The following is a 15,184-nucleotide window of genomic DNA, read 5'->3' as shown; positions in this document are numbered from 1 at the left end:
CGGACACTGTGGGAGGCAAGGTTAGAAACTCCAGGGGCACTAAGAGAGATATTTAATACATCCTTAGCCACGTGTGAGGTGCTGGAGGATTGGAGGACAGCCAATGCTGTTCTGCTGTTTAAGAAAGGCTCCAAGAATAAACCAGGAAATTATAGGCCAGTGAGCCTGACACCAGTAAGGGGGAAAGTTATTGGAAGGTATTCTAAGGGACCGGATAGATAAGTATTTGGATAGATGTGGACTGATTAGGGATAGGTAGGATAGCTTTGTGCGTGGTAGGTCATGTCTAATCAAGCTTATAGAGTTTTTGAGGAAATTACCAGGAAAGCTAATGAGGGCTGAACAGTAGATATTGTCTATATGGACAACATATCAAAGGCAAGGCCTTTGGTCAAGGCAAGTTGGTCAAGGTGGTTTAGACGCTTGTCATTCAAGTTGAGGTAGTAAATTGGATTAGACACTGGCTTCATGGGAGAAGCCAGAGAGTGGTAGTAGATGGTTGCCTCTCTGACTGGAGGCCTGTGACTAGTGGAGTGCCGCAGGGATAAAGTGTTGGTCCAGTATTGTTTGTCATCTATATCACTATCTGGATGATATATGTACTGAACTACGTCAGCATATTTACAGGCGACACCAGGTTCAGGGGTATAGTGAATAGTGAGAAAGAGCAGTGGGATCTGGACCAGCAGGGAAAAAATGGGCTGAAAAACATCTGATGGAAGTTAATGCAGACAACTGGGAAGGGTGTTTGGGAGGACCGCCATGGGGAGGTCTTACACGGCGAAAGGCAGGCACTGTGGAATGCGGGAGAACAGAGGGATTTGGGAATACAGATCCTGATTCCTTGAAAGGAGTGTAACAGGTAGCTAAGGTTGTAAAGAAAGCTTTTGGCAAATTGTCCTTCATTAAAAGAAAATGTATTGAGTCCTGGAGTTGGGATGTTACGTTGAAATTGTATAGGACAATGGTGAGGCCTAATTTGGAGTGTTGTGTTCAGTTTTGATCACCTGCCTATTGGAAAGAAGTAAATAAGCAACACACACACAAAATGCTAGAGGAACTCAGCAGGTCAGGTAGCATCTATGGAAAAGAGCAGTCAGCATTTTGGGCTGAGACCCTTCCCCAGAACTGAGAAGGAAGGGGGGAGATGGCCTTACCCTTGCTCACATTAAACTTCATTTGCTGCATTTCACTCAACCTACCTATATCCCATCGCAAAGCTGAAATGTCCCAATTCCTCATGAAAGCTCTAACTTTCATGATGCAAAATTGTTTTGACTGTGTCCATGTGATAATCAGCTTCCAACCCAGATTCCTCTAATACCTGCCTTTTATTTGGCACTTCATCAATATTTTCTTGAAACCCCAATATACCACGTCTACAGATGCCCCTGCATCATCTCTGCTTGTTACATCTTCAAAGAAAGTATGCTAATAATGGGTTTCATGCAAGGAAAACATGTGATTGCATTAAATAACCAGCTATTTCTTCCCTGATTATAGACTCCTGCATCTTGCCAACAGCAGAATTTAAACTAAGAGGCCTGAAGTTTCCTGCTTTCTGGCAGCCTCCCTTCTCGAACAAGGGAGTCACATTTGCACTTTTTCCAGTCTGCTGGTTGTGGAAAACTTCAAGCAGTGGCTCTATCCACGCAGACGTTTCCTTATTGACTCCACGTGACGGTGACTTGTCTCCCCTTGGACACATCAGGTTTGCTGACATCTTGTCCCGTGTGATTGTGATTTGAGACTATCCCATTCATTAGGGTATTCATTGTGTCCTTCACCATGAAGATTGATGCCAAGTATTAATTTCAATTATCTGCCATTTCTTATTTCCCATCACTTAGCTTCCACACTTACCCCAGTCAGCCTCTCACCCCCTCCCCGCAGTGGTGGGATTGACGTGAATGGGGGGGGGGGGGCTGGCCTGAGGAAACTAGTGGTGAGCTGCTCCCTTGAGCCACGGGAGTACTTGTGCTGAGATCACCCCACGTACTGTGGGCAGTTCTGGTGACAACAAACGAATGGCTAGGAACATCGATGGGAGGCTCTTCAAACAGCGTGAGCCATCTCCTTCCCTTCTCCCCGACGGCTACACACACGAGATAATCCACACAGCTGTCACTTTGTGCACTTGCTTAATCCATTTCCTCTCCGTGTTTGCTCAAGGTACTGTGTTCTGCTCACTGGAGTGAGACAATCGGCTGGCTTCTCGCTTCTTAATGTGATTGGTGGAGAGTCTCGGCAGGCACGGCTCACCTCTGCCCTCGTGTGGTGGTCCACACCCAATGAAATAGTGGGGGTGGGGGAGTCATTCAATGCCAGCTTTACAGAGGCTCCCAGGCCATCACTGAACTTCAGAAAATGGAACAAGGACATTCGGTCCTCTCTCTCTCCCGAAGAGTCAGCAGATTTAGTCCCTTATCTCAGGTTCTGCTGTTTTTAACTGGTTAAGTCTTCTTCAGGATCCTACTTCTCACATCTGGGTGATTACGACGAGCTGACCCTTTGTGATCTCCTAGTTGAGAAGAAGTGCTCCTTCCCGTGAAGTAGGTGACCACATCACCAGCCAGGCAGAATCACCAAGAGAGTGAGGATCACTGGCTTATACCAACATCCCTCTCACCACCTGTACTCCTACCAGCCCCAAAGAACAGGTGGGCATTAGTTCAGAGGGCAAATACATCCCCCACCCTCCTCACCAACGGACCACGTTTCAAACAAACAGTCGGGCTGCCACTGACTCCTGGCTCAGTCTCCCAATGCACTCTGCGGGAGGTTCCTTTCAGCTACCTCCTTCTCCGTATCAGGATGTTTGTTCCAGCCACCCAGGGGGCTGGGGGCCACCAACTTGGTCACTGCAAGTTGAACCAGAGCTCCAGGGAAAGGTTCCCCTGGACGGAAGATGTACCCCCGTCCTCCACTGAGAAGTCTGAAGATTCAGGTCTCATCCAGTGACCCAAGGGTGTTGTAGTGCTGATGGTGCCACCTTTCAGCTGAAACGTGTAACTGTGGTCTTTCGCTGATTCTATTATGGATTTATTGAGTATTCCCGCAAGAAAATGAATCTCAGGGTTGTACATGGTGACGTAGGTGTACTTTGATGATAATAAGTTTGCTTGAACTTGGTCTGCCCTCTTGGCTGCAGAGTATGATGCCCCACTACAGAGGAAGCGCAAACCATTTATTGTCACAACTGAGGGAGCTTCGTGTGCTCAAACCGCTGCCGAGTTTCCTACATCACGACACCACCGTACTTCACTGTCTGTAAAATGCTGGGGTACAAATTCATGTTATTTTATTTAATGAAATAACTATAACATCAAAACACACTGAGGTGGAAAGTTCTGGAATTCTAGGGGTTTCTTTCTTCATCGGATGAAGAGTTTGCTGGCAATGTGAGGAATGACTGTCCACCCCTTCTTGACCCTAAACTGTGGTGGTGGTGGTTAAGGGCGACCACATTGGTGCTTTCGGAGTCGCATATGGGTTGAGGAGGGGTTAAAGGTTCCCTGAAGGTAATCAGTGAACCAGCTGGGTCTTTGCAACAAACCAGAGGTTTCACGATGATGGTCACTGAAGATAGCTTTTTCACTCTACCATTCCAGATTTATTCAAATTGAATCACTTGAATCACTACAGGAAGGATGTGGAAGCCATAGAAAGGGTGCAGAGGAGATTTACAAGGATGTTGCCTGGATTGGGGAGCATGCCTTAGGAGAAAAGGTTGAGTGAACTCGGCCTTTTCTCCTCGGAGCGACAGAGGATGAGAGGTGACCTGATAGAAGTGTATAAGATGATGAAGGGCATTGATCGTGTGGATAGTCAGAGGCTTTTTCCCAGGGCTGAAATGGTTGCCACAAGAGGACACAGGTTTAAGGTGCTGGGGAGTAGGTACAGAGATGTCAGGGGTAAATTTTTTACTCAGAGTGGTGAGTGTGTGGAATGGGCTTCCAGCAATGGTGGTGGAGGCGGATATGACAGGGTCTTTTAAGAGGCTTTTAGATAGGTACATGGAGCTTAGATAAAATAGAGGGCTACAGGTAAGCCTAGTAATTTCTACGGTAGGGATGTGTTCGGCACAGCTTTGTGGGCTGTATTGTGCTGTAGGGTTTCTATGTTTCTATGTAATTCAAATTCCCCAGCTGCCATGGTGGGACTTGAATTCATGTCTCTAGATCACTGGTCCAAAATTCGGGCTGCCAGGCCAGTAAAATGAACCCTTGTACCGATCAATGTCAAATTAGCATAGTCATCTGCTGCTGAACTGTTCTGTGGTAAACAATTTAGATAACTTGCTATTCAACAGGGTCACATCTGTCCTGTATTGGCTCTACCACTTTGACTGCACTTCACAAATAAACTTCCGGTTTGCAAGTTTTCCGGTCACAATCTCTCCCAGGAAGGCCCAGATTTCATTGCCCTTTAGGCAGAGACCTTCTGGTCCTTACTGTGAATGGACTGACCTTCCCCCCCCCCCCCTCTCATTTACCGAAATAGAAACATTTCAGGATTGTTTAATGTCATTTCCTGTACACAAGTGTAAAGGAGAATGAACTGTTACTCCAGATCCAATGCAGCACAAAAGATTAAGAACAAAGTAATAAAAAAGCCAATATATAGTTTACATAAAAAGATTGTATGTCCATCAAATGCCCTTAAGTTGTACTTAAGGGGATTGACAGGAAATAATAAAGTAGTGGGTGGAGTTGATCAGCCTTACTGCTTGGGGAAAGTGATTGTTTTTGAGCCTGCTGGTACTGGCATGGATGCTACATAGCCTCCCCCTTGATGGGAATGGGGCAAACAGTCCATGAGTAGGGTGGGTGGGATCCTTTACGATGTTCTGGCCCTTTTCCTGCACCTTTCTATATACGTCCTTGATGGCAAGTAGGCTAGTGCCAGGGAAGCATTGGCAAGTTTTGACTATTCATTGTCCGCCGTGCTGTAGCTTCTGCACCGGGTGGTGATGCAGTTTATCAGGATGCTCTCAACTGTGCATCTGTAGAAGGACATGAGCATCGATATGCCAAGTCCAGCTCCCTTCAGCCTCCTCAGAAAGCAGAGGCATTGGTGAGGTTCCGTGACCGTGCAGGACGTGTTCAGGGACCAGGGGAGGTTGTGATGTGCAATCCCAGGAGCTCAAAACTGCTCGCAGTTTCCAATTGCGTGCTGCCAACGCAAAGAGCGGTACGAGTACTCCTGAAGTTGATAACGTCAACAAGGAATGTGGTTAAGGAAGAGGTTACTTTCCTGGTACCAGGCCTCAAGCTCTTCCACCTCCTCTCTGTAGGCCGTGTCATCGGTGGTGATGAGCCCCACCACTGTCGTGCCATCGGTGAACTGACAATGTGATTACTCACACGTGTGAGCAAAGTGTACATGAATGGGCTCAGCACACAGCCCTGTGTTGAGAATGATGGGGAGGGGAGGAACGGTTGTGCATTCTGACTATCTGAGGTTAGGAAGATAGAGCAATGCAGCACAGATACCGGCCTGCAGCCCAATGAATCCTCGCTGACCACATTGTCCTCCTTTCTGGTCTCAATTTCCTGCATTTGGCCCATAACCTCCATGTATCCCGCCAGGTGCTTCTTAAATGACACTGTTTTACCGGCCCCAACTCCTTCCTCGTCCCATACACCCCCCACCCTCTGCGTGAGAGAACTACAATAGCCTTCTTCTGTGACAAGTGATTTTCAACAACTGCGGGAGCTGGAAACACAGAAGGCGATGCACCCTCCACAGAAAGAAACGAGAGCTGGAGTCCAAGACCTAAACCGTTCACGCCCTTCTTCTTCTCCCGATGCTCCATCATGGGCACTAGCCCCCTCAGTGTCGAGGACACCTTCAAAAGGCAATGCCTCAAAAGGGTGGCATCCATCATTAAGGAACGCCATCGCCTAGGACATGCCCTCTTCTCACTGCTACCATCAGGGAAGGGGTATGGGAGCCTGAAGACACACATTCACGTTTCAGGAGCAGCCTCTTCCTCTCCGCCATCAGATTACTGAGTGGCCAATGAACCTACATAGACTACCTCACGATATATTTTTTCCTCTCTTTTGGAACTACTTATTTAATTTAATTTTTACATGTGCATATTTCACATTGTAATTCATTTTTAAAAATCACTGTACCGCCGCCACAAAACACCAAATTTCACAATGCGTACCAGTGATATTCAATCTGATTCTGAATCTCAACCAGCCGAGCATCTGCAGAACTTTCTGCTTATTTATTTGGCCTCCGGTCAGCAACCCCCGCACTGCAGTGATCGACCAGCCTCGTGGCCCTACCTCCTTCGTGAGGACAACACCACCCCCCACTTCTCTACGGATGCTTCAGGTTTGAAGGTGAAACAAGTTTAGGCGACACTAGTCACCTGCAGTCTCTTGTGGGTGCAGGTCGAACTTCTAAGTAACCATCTGCCTTGTACCTCACCCCTGCTCTCTCCTGAATGAGGGCGCTACAGATTGTATGGTTCCTTCGTGGTGCCCAACGTGAGGCTGTGCAGCCAATGGTCCCATCAATGCCGTTCCATGCAGATACGCAGAGGGAGCCTCCGTTACACATGTAAGTAACTGGGGAGGGAAGAGCTTTAGAAACTGCCTCTGGGCCCTGGATTGCCGGAACAATGACTGGAGGAAATTCACTAGATAAAGGGCCAGCTTTACTTAATTCACAGTTAACCATTCAAACACGCCTTACCCCCATGGAGATTCCCATTCTTACCCCAGCTGTTCCCCCCTCCTCCACCTCCCCACAACCCCTACCTCTCCCTCCATTCACACCTGCTTCCAGGCAACAGGGCCAGAGTTCGTTACTTGTTTCTTCCTGGATTTCTCACTTCCTCACTTCCCGTCAAGTCCCAGAAGCGGTGAAAGGTGAAAGATGTTTATTCAAAAGAGGCTGTGTAAATGCTCTGTGGGCCGCTGTTCGTTTGACAAATCCCCGAAGCCAAACAAAAGGTGCCTGGCACCGTTCCTGTTCTGCTGCTCCGCATGTGAATGCCAAAGGAAAGCCACTTAACAAAGGCTGCGGAGTTCTACAATAAGAGAAGCCCCTCCCAACCCCCCGCAAAATCTAGCTGCTTTATTAATGGAGGAAGTTGGCACCTCTGCACCAGTGCCAATGTCTCACTCCTCATGCTGTTGTTCGACAACTCCTTGCTGTCCACGACTCCCGAGTCCCCCAGTAGATCCGGCTTCAGATGCCTCTCCTGATCCTCAAACTGACAACACACACCTCCGCTTCCATTCCCCCACCCCTGGATAGGAGGGAGACCCAATACATCTGACCATGGATTGAGACTGGTTCTCCTGCAAAGCCAGACTGGTTCTCCTGCAGGTCTCAGTGACTGTAAAAAAAGTCACACCTAGGGTATACTGCTCTGCATTAAACCCTGCACCACACCGTTGTTAAAGCAGCCATCGGCAAGGCACTAGGCGCCTATCAAACAACCAGAAGATTCAGGAGCAAAGTTAGGCCATTTGCCCATCAAGCCTGCCCCACCATTCAATCATGGCCAATGCACTGAATCTACCACCTTTGCCCTATAGACCTTAATCCCCCAACTAATCAAGAACCTACCAATCTGCCTTAAATAGACCCAACGGCATGGCCACTCGAGCTCCTTGTGGCAATGGGTTCCTCATATTCACCAGCACCTCACTGGAGAAATTGCTCCTCATCTCAGTTCTAAAAGGTCAACACACACAAAATGCTGGGGGAGCTCAGCAGGCCAGGCAGCATCTAGGAAAAGAGGGAGGCCCACCTTTTTAATCTACTCCTCAACATTTTTTCCCCTCTAGTCCTGCCAAAGGATTTCAGCCCAAAAGTCGACTGTACTCTTTTCCTAGATGCTGCCTGGCCTGCTGAGTTCCTCCAGCATTTTGTGTGTGTTGCTCGGATTTCCAGCAGCTGCAGATATTCTTGTTTCTAAAAGAACAATCCTTAAATCTGAGGCTATACGTTGAGATTCTAGACTCTCCTACTAATGGAAACATCCCCTTCATGCCCGCTCTATCCAGGTTTTTCAGTACTGGGAAGGTTTCGATAAGCTCGCTTCTTATTCCTCTGAGCTCTATTGAATGCCATCAAATGCCTTATTTAAATTGGATGACGACACCACTTTCATCGGCCAGACTCAAAGGTGCTGGCAAATCAGCATATAGAAGGGAGACTGAAAATCTGGCTGAGTGGTGCCAGCACGAACCTCTCACTCACGGTCAGCAAGACAAAGGAGCTGAGGATTGACTTCAGGAGGAGGTCCATGAGCCAGTCGTCATTGGGGGAATGAGACGTGTACATGGTGTTGTATTTTCAGCGGACCTGTCCTGGGCCCAGCATGCCAGTGCAATTACGAGAAAAGCACGGCAGCACCTCTTCTTCCTTGATGTTTGTGAAGTTTTGGCATGGCATCTAAAACTTTGACAAACTTCTAAAGACGTGTGGAGGAGAGTATATTGACTGGCTGCATCACAGCCTGGTGTGGAGATACCAATGCCCTTGAACGGAAAATCCTATAAAAAGTAGTGGATTTGGCCCAGCACATCATGGGTAAAGCCCTCCTCACCACTGAGCACAGGAAATCAGGGACCCCCACCACCCAGGTCATGTTCTCTTCTCGATGCTGTCATCAGGAAGAAGGTACAGGACCCTCAGGACTCACACCACCAGGTTCCGGAACAGTTATTAGCCCTCAACCATCAGGAAGGAGGTACAGGACCCTCAGGACTCACACCACCAGGTTCCGGAACAGTTATTAGCCCTCAACCATCAGGAAGGAGGTACAGGACCCTCAGGACTCACACCACCAGGTTCCGGAACAGTTATTAGCCCTCAACCATCAGGAAGGAGGTACAGGACCCTCAGGACTCACACCACCAGGTTCCGGAACAGTTATTAGCCCTCAACCATCAGGAAGGAGGTACAGGACCCTCAGGACTCACACCACCAGGTTCCGGAACAGTTATTAGCCCTCAACCATCAGGAAGGAGGTACGGGACCCTCAGGACTCACACCACCAGGTTCCGGAACAGTTATTAGCCCTCAACCATCAGGAAGGAGGTACAGGACCCTCAGGACTCACACCACCAGGTTCCGGAACAGTTATTAGCCCTCAACCATCAGGAAGGAGGTACGGGACCCTCAGGACTCACACCACCAGGTTCCGGAACAGTTATTAGCCCTCAACCATCAGGAAGGAGGTACAGGACCCTCAGGACTCACACCACCAGGTTCCGGAACAGTTATTAGCCCTCAACCATCAGGAAGGAGGTACAGGACCCTCAGGACTCACACCACCAGGTTCCGGAACAGTTATTAGCCCTCAACCATCAGGAAGGAGGTATGGGACCCTCAGGACTCACACCACCAGGTTCCGGAACAGTTATTAGCCCTCAACCATCAGGAAGGAGGTACAGGACCCTCAGGACTCACACCACCAGGTTCCGGAACAGTTATTAGCCCTCAACCATCAGGAAGGAGGTACGGGACCCTCAGGACTCACACCACCAGGTTCCGGAACAGTTATTAGCCCTCAACCATCAGGAAGGAGGTACGGGACCCTCAGGACTCACACCACCAGGTTCCGGAAGTTATTGCCCTCAACCATCAGGCTCCTGAACCAGAGGGGAGAACTTCACGCAGCTTCACTTGCCCCATCACTGAACCGTTCCCACAACCTATGGACTCACTTTCAAGGACACTTCATCTCCTGTTTTCAATATTATATGTTTATTCTTCTGTATTCACACAGTTTGTTGTCTTTTGCACACTGGTTGTCTGCCCTGTTGGTACAGCTTTTCATTGATTCTATCATGGTTATTGGATTTATTGAGTATGCTCACAAGAAAACTCATCTCAGAGTTGTATATGGTGACATATATGCACCTTGTTAATAAATTTACTTTGAACTCATTGTATGTTAAAGCTTTTATTCCCAAAATCATTCTTGTGAACACTCTCTGGACCCTCTACTGAGCCAGCACCTTTCTCTTGGATAAGATTCCCAAAAATTGCTCCCCGATATCCCAAATGCAGGTAAACTGCATTATAAAGCCTCAACAGTAATTCCTTGCTTTTTTAATAATCTGGTCCTCTTGAACTGAATGCTAACATTGTGTTTTCTTTCATTACCCCTGACTCACTTTGCAAGTTAACCTTGAGAGGATCTTGTACTATTTCACTAAAGTCACTCTGCCTGAAAGGCAGACAAGAGGCAGGCCCTGGGAGCTTCACAAGCTCCATCTTGTCCCACATCACTTTTGACTCCATCCTGGCTCTACCTGTCCCACAACACAAATGACTTTTAAGTTCTGCACTGCTATGAGAAGTAGAAAGATTCAACGGGTAACGTACAAAGCTACCATCTGTGGGATTACAACTAAACATTCACGAGTCAGAAGGTTCATAGGCCACCCAGCAGCCAGCTACAAGACTACAAGACATGGGCTATAATTCCATCCAGTCTGCTCCACCGTGGCTGATTTGTTACCACTCTCAACCTCATCCATCTGTCTTCTTCACCGTAAATTTTATTGATCTTTACTAATCAAGAACTTATCAACCTCTGCTTTAAATATATCCAATGACTTGATCTCCACTGCTCCCTGTAGTAATAAGTTCCACAAATTCACCACTTTCTGGCTGAAGAACTTCCTCCTGTTCGAAAAGGGATACTGTGCCAGCAACCCGGGTTCAATTCCCGCCGCTGCCTGTGGTGCGTTTGTACGTTCTCCCCGTGACCGCGTTGTTTCCTACAGACGCTCTGGTCTCTCCCCACAGTCTGAAGACATACCGGATGGTAGGTTAAGTGGTCATTGTAAATTGTCCTGTGATTAGGCTACGATTAAATCGGGGGATCGATGGGCAGAATTGCTTGAAGGGCCAAAAGAACCTATTCCACGCTGTAGCTCGACAAATAAATAAATTAATACTTTTCTAATCGGGGCTGTGCCCTCTGGTCCTAGACACTCGCAGGAATGGCCATTTGCTAGAACCACAGCTGATCTGCCTGAGCCCCAACTCCACCTTCCCAGCTACTCCCAAGATCTACTCATCTCCTTGCTGAACAAAAGACTTTCTCTCACTCTTTCTTCTCCCTTAGTCGTAAAAATATTTGAATGCTGTTTCCTGTAGACCAGAGAGGGAAATGACCCCGTTCTGCTCTGCTCACCAGTGGACGGGGCTGATACCAGGCCATGAGCCACAGCGTGGTGGTGACACAAGCCCAGGAGGGCAACAGGGCCAATGGCAAAGGTGAAAGGCTGGGTGGAGGGACCAGGGTGTTCGAGGGAGCCCGACAGCAGGACAAGGGGCTGGGGGCGCAGAGGGTGCTGGAGACCAGTGCAGATGGAGGGGCTGGTTGTTGTGAGCAGCCTAAGGCACTGACCACAGACGGAACAAGCCTAACTAACCTGTCTCATCCCTTGCCCACGGCAACTCGAGGGGTTACACCTTTCTTCATGCTCTCATCTCCTGTGGAGCCACAGAATACAGAGTTACAGATGGGTACTCAGCCCACTGTGGGCAAGGCATCTGCTGCTGGGTTCTGTGGCGATTCAGACGGTTGTGGGCTTTGAGGCCCTTGTCCAGAGCAACTGTTGAACAGGAGGCCATTATAGGGGGGAACATATTATTTGGGAAGGGTTTGCAGAGTATGACTGGTACCACAGTGGTTATGGTAAGTTCTAGAAGACTATAGACCAAGTCTAGAAAATGGGATCAGCATAGGTGGCTGCCCACTGAAGATGGATGTCAGACTCAGCAGATTCTTTGTTCCTCCATGATAGCAGCGTGTGTGATGGGCTGAGTGGTCTGTTTGTGTTGTGTGACTCAGTCCCGGGCGAAGTGGGCAGCATCTTGCTGCTGCTATTCACACACCTGACATGGCACAGTGCCAGGGAAACAACGGCGCCCTTACCCTGAGAACGACAACCCTCCCTGCCACGGAGCAGAGAATCAGCCACATCTGACGGCATGAACCCGCTCCAGCAGCAACGTCTACACTCTGGTCCCCACACTGGCTCACCACAGGCAGAACCTGGACTACTGCTGCATCTGAGGAGCAGACGGTTCAAATTGCAAATTGTCACAGCCAATTCACGGCATTCTGCTGTTGATTTTCCTTCCATACTACCTCGGCAACGTGTGTATAGAATGATGGCATGCAAACAAAAGCTCAGAATATGTGACAAGAATAAACCAATACCAATCACTAAATTACCCTTTAATTGGCTGTTTATTAAGTATGGTTACGTTTCATTAAGCCAGTAGACAATGCATGACCTGATATTCCCACTGAGGCCTGAACATCAGGGGAGAATTCAGGCAGGGAAAGTTCATATCGGTGATATCAACACCCCCACCAATCACCCGGGAGAGGCAAACACATGCTGCCCCTTGACCAGGGCAAGCCGTGGCTGCTTTGTGCATAGGTTGTCCGCTGGATTTCTCCCTGCGCTGACGGAGGCGAAGGCGGGGTGACACACAGAGCCCCAGGAACACAGACAGCGCGCCCAGATTCCTGAACAGGGAGAGCTGTAAAACATGCCCTGAAGGAAAGGATGCTGAACCACAGCTGACAGAAATTACCCTCGGAGCACGTCCAACTTCTACAGATGTATAGCGGAGAGCATTCTAACTGGTTCGTATGGGTCGCACCAAAACACACAGAGTGGCGTGACCCAACCAGTTCCATCACAGGTATAGCTCTCCTCACCTCTGACAACATCCACAGGAGGCAATGTCTCAGGAAACTGATGTCCAACAGTACAGTCCTCTACTACGCCCTCTTTTCATTGCTGTCGTCAGGTCGGAGGTACAGGGGCCTGAAGGCCTCCACCTCAAGATTTCAACGACAGCTTCTTCCCTGCTGCCATTACATTCCTGAACCAAACTTAACATCCCTAATTCTACCTCAACTAGCATTAATGTTATTATGTCTATTTTGACATGTACAGTAAGTTATATACAGTCCTGTTCAAAGGTCTCACACACACACACACACACACACACACACACACACACACACACACACACACACACACACACACCCCTTCCCTCCCTCCCCCTAGGGTGCCCAAGGCTTCTGCACAGTACTGTCTTTGTCAATGTGGAGCGGAGAGCTAGTTTGTAAATCTGACGGGAGCAAAGGATGTTGGGAATGGTGAGGGTGGAGTGCCGTGGGAGGGGTGAGGGGCAGGAGGTAGGGAAGTAGTGCCAGGGTAGGGATCACACGGGTGCAGACACACTCAGCCTGAGACAATCATTTGATTCCAAACAACTGGTTTATTGATTATTACAGAATGTCTCTTTGGTGCTTCCCACTCCCTGCTCTCTCTCTCTTCCCTTTTCCCCAGCTACGATTCCCCTCTCCCTGCTCCCTTCCCACTCAGTCCACAATAGAGACCCTGATCAGAGTTAGGTTATATCTCTCACACACACGCCTAAGATTTTGCACAGCACTATATAATTCATATTCATTTAAGTTTAGACCATTTCTGTTTTTCATTCAACATGAAACATTACAGCTCAGTACAGGCCCTTCAGCCCACAATGTCATGCAGACCCTGTAACCTACTCCAAGATCAATCTAAAGCTTCCCTCCACAAAGCCCTCCAATCCTCTTTAATCCAAAGAGCCCGTCCAAGAGACTTTTAATGTATCTGCCTCTACCAGAACCCCTGGCAGGGCATTCCACAGACTCACCACTCTGTGTAAAAAAAAACTTACCTCTGGCACCCACCCTATACTTTCCTCCAATCACCTTTAAGTGATGCCCCCTTGTATCAGCCATTTCTGCCCTGGGAAAAGCTCCCTGCTGCGCACTCCATTTATGTATTGTATCACCTTGTACACCTCTATCAAGTCACCTCTCACCTTCCTTCTCTTCAAAGACATCACGTTTGTAACATTCTGTGCTGCTTTTGCAAAAATGCAATTTTCGTAGCACTTATAACCAGAGTACGTGTGCTGATAGCAATAAAGTTAAACTTGACGTCTCTGTGCAGCGTTACACAGGAGACCCTGTATGGTAGAAGTGCCCCTAACTCTACTGACTCCCGCTCCGAGGGGAAGGTTTCAAAGGGAATCATGAGGGTTTCCAAGATGTGGGATTCCTGGAGTGAAGGAGGAGGGAGAAGAGAAATCATACACCCCAGACCTAAAGTTTTCTGTGATTCTCCCCGTAGTCACCCAGCCCACGAACACTCCGGTGGTGGCAGGTGAAGAGCAACAAGTACAACGGCAGGAATGGAGCAAAGCATATTGAACACCAACCAGAGTGAGGAGGAGATTAGGAACAGGTAGAGGGCAGTGCCTGCAGAAACAGAGCTGATTCCTCAGACAGCATGTGTGGGAGAAATAAACAAAACTGCATTTATTGCAGTTTTGATAAATATAGATAAAGATAAATATTCTTGTTTTCACTCACACTGTCCATGCCAAGCTCTAGAGACAATGAAGTACTTTTAGAAAGAGCAGTCAGTACTATAGGGTGGGACACTCCAGCTGATATTTACACAGCAGAGCCCACACACAGCATGTAAATGTTTTTGTTAGTAACAGTGACCGAGACACGTACACTTGCCAAGGCATCAGGGCCAACAAAGGCAGAGTTGTACAGTATGCAAACACATCCTCTGGCCCATCACATTCAGAGCAACCTTCCTACCCAATCTCCACTATTTTCTTTTAAATAGGGCTCTGGGATTTCTTAAGAGACGTACAGAATGGAAACAGGCCATTGAGCCCATCACTCTTATGTTGGTCAGTGAGTAACCACCCACATTTGGCCCAGAGCCTAGCCAACTCAAGCACTGCAAAATTTCTCTGGTGTCTAGGTGAGTTATAGAATCTGGGAGGTGGGGGTGAGGGGAGAATTGGTTATCGAGAATTTTTTTTTAATTTATTCAAGCAATGTGGGCTTCACAGAGAGTAACTCACTTCCCCTTGCTGAGGTGGTGGACGAGCTGCCTTCTCAAATGGCTGGAGGGAATTGTTCTATAAGCCAGCCGAGGCCTGATGGGCCACATGGTTTCCTTCTGTGCTTGTCAGGAAGTATCTTTTTAGGCATCCATTAGTCTCGAGAGACCATGGATTTGTGCCTTGGAAAGTTTCTAGGGCGCAGGCCTGGGCGGGGTTGTATGGGAGACCGGCAGTTGCCCAAGCTGCA

The 15,184-nt window shown here is 48.3% G+C and overlaps 1 protein-coding gene across 6 annotated transcripts in view; it reads right to left on the bottom strand.

Moving 5' to 3' along the window:
• Positions 1-15,184, bottom strand: part of LOC132392444 (fibroblast growth factor receptor 1-like) — a 193,265-nt gene that overhangs the window by 127,556 nt on the left and 50,525 nt on the right. The window lies entirely within an intron of this gene.

The sequence above is a fragment of the Hypanus sabinus genome, chromosome 1, assembly GCF_030144855.1.
Source record: "Hypanus sabinus isolate sHypSab1 chromosome 1, sHypSab1.hap1, whole genome shotgun sequence".
NCBI classification, from domain to species: domain Eukaryota; kingdom Metazoa; phylum Chordata; class Chondrichthyes; order Myliobatiformes; family Dasyatidae; genus Hypanus; species Hypanus sabinus.
This window is presented reverse-complemented; position numbering and strand designations above follow the sequence as displayed.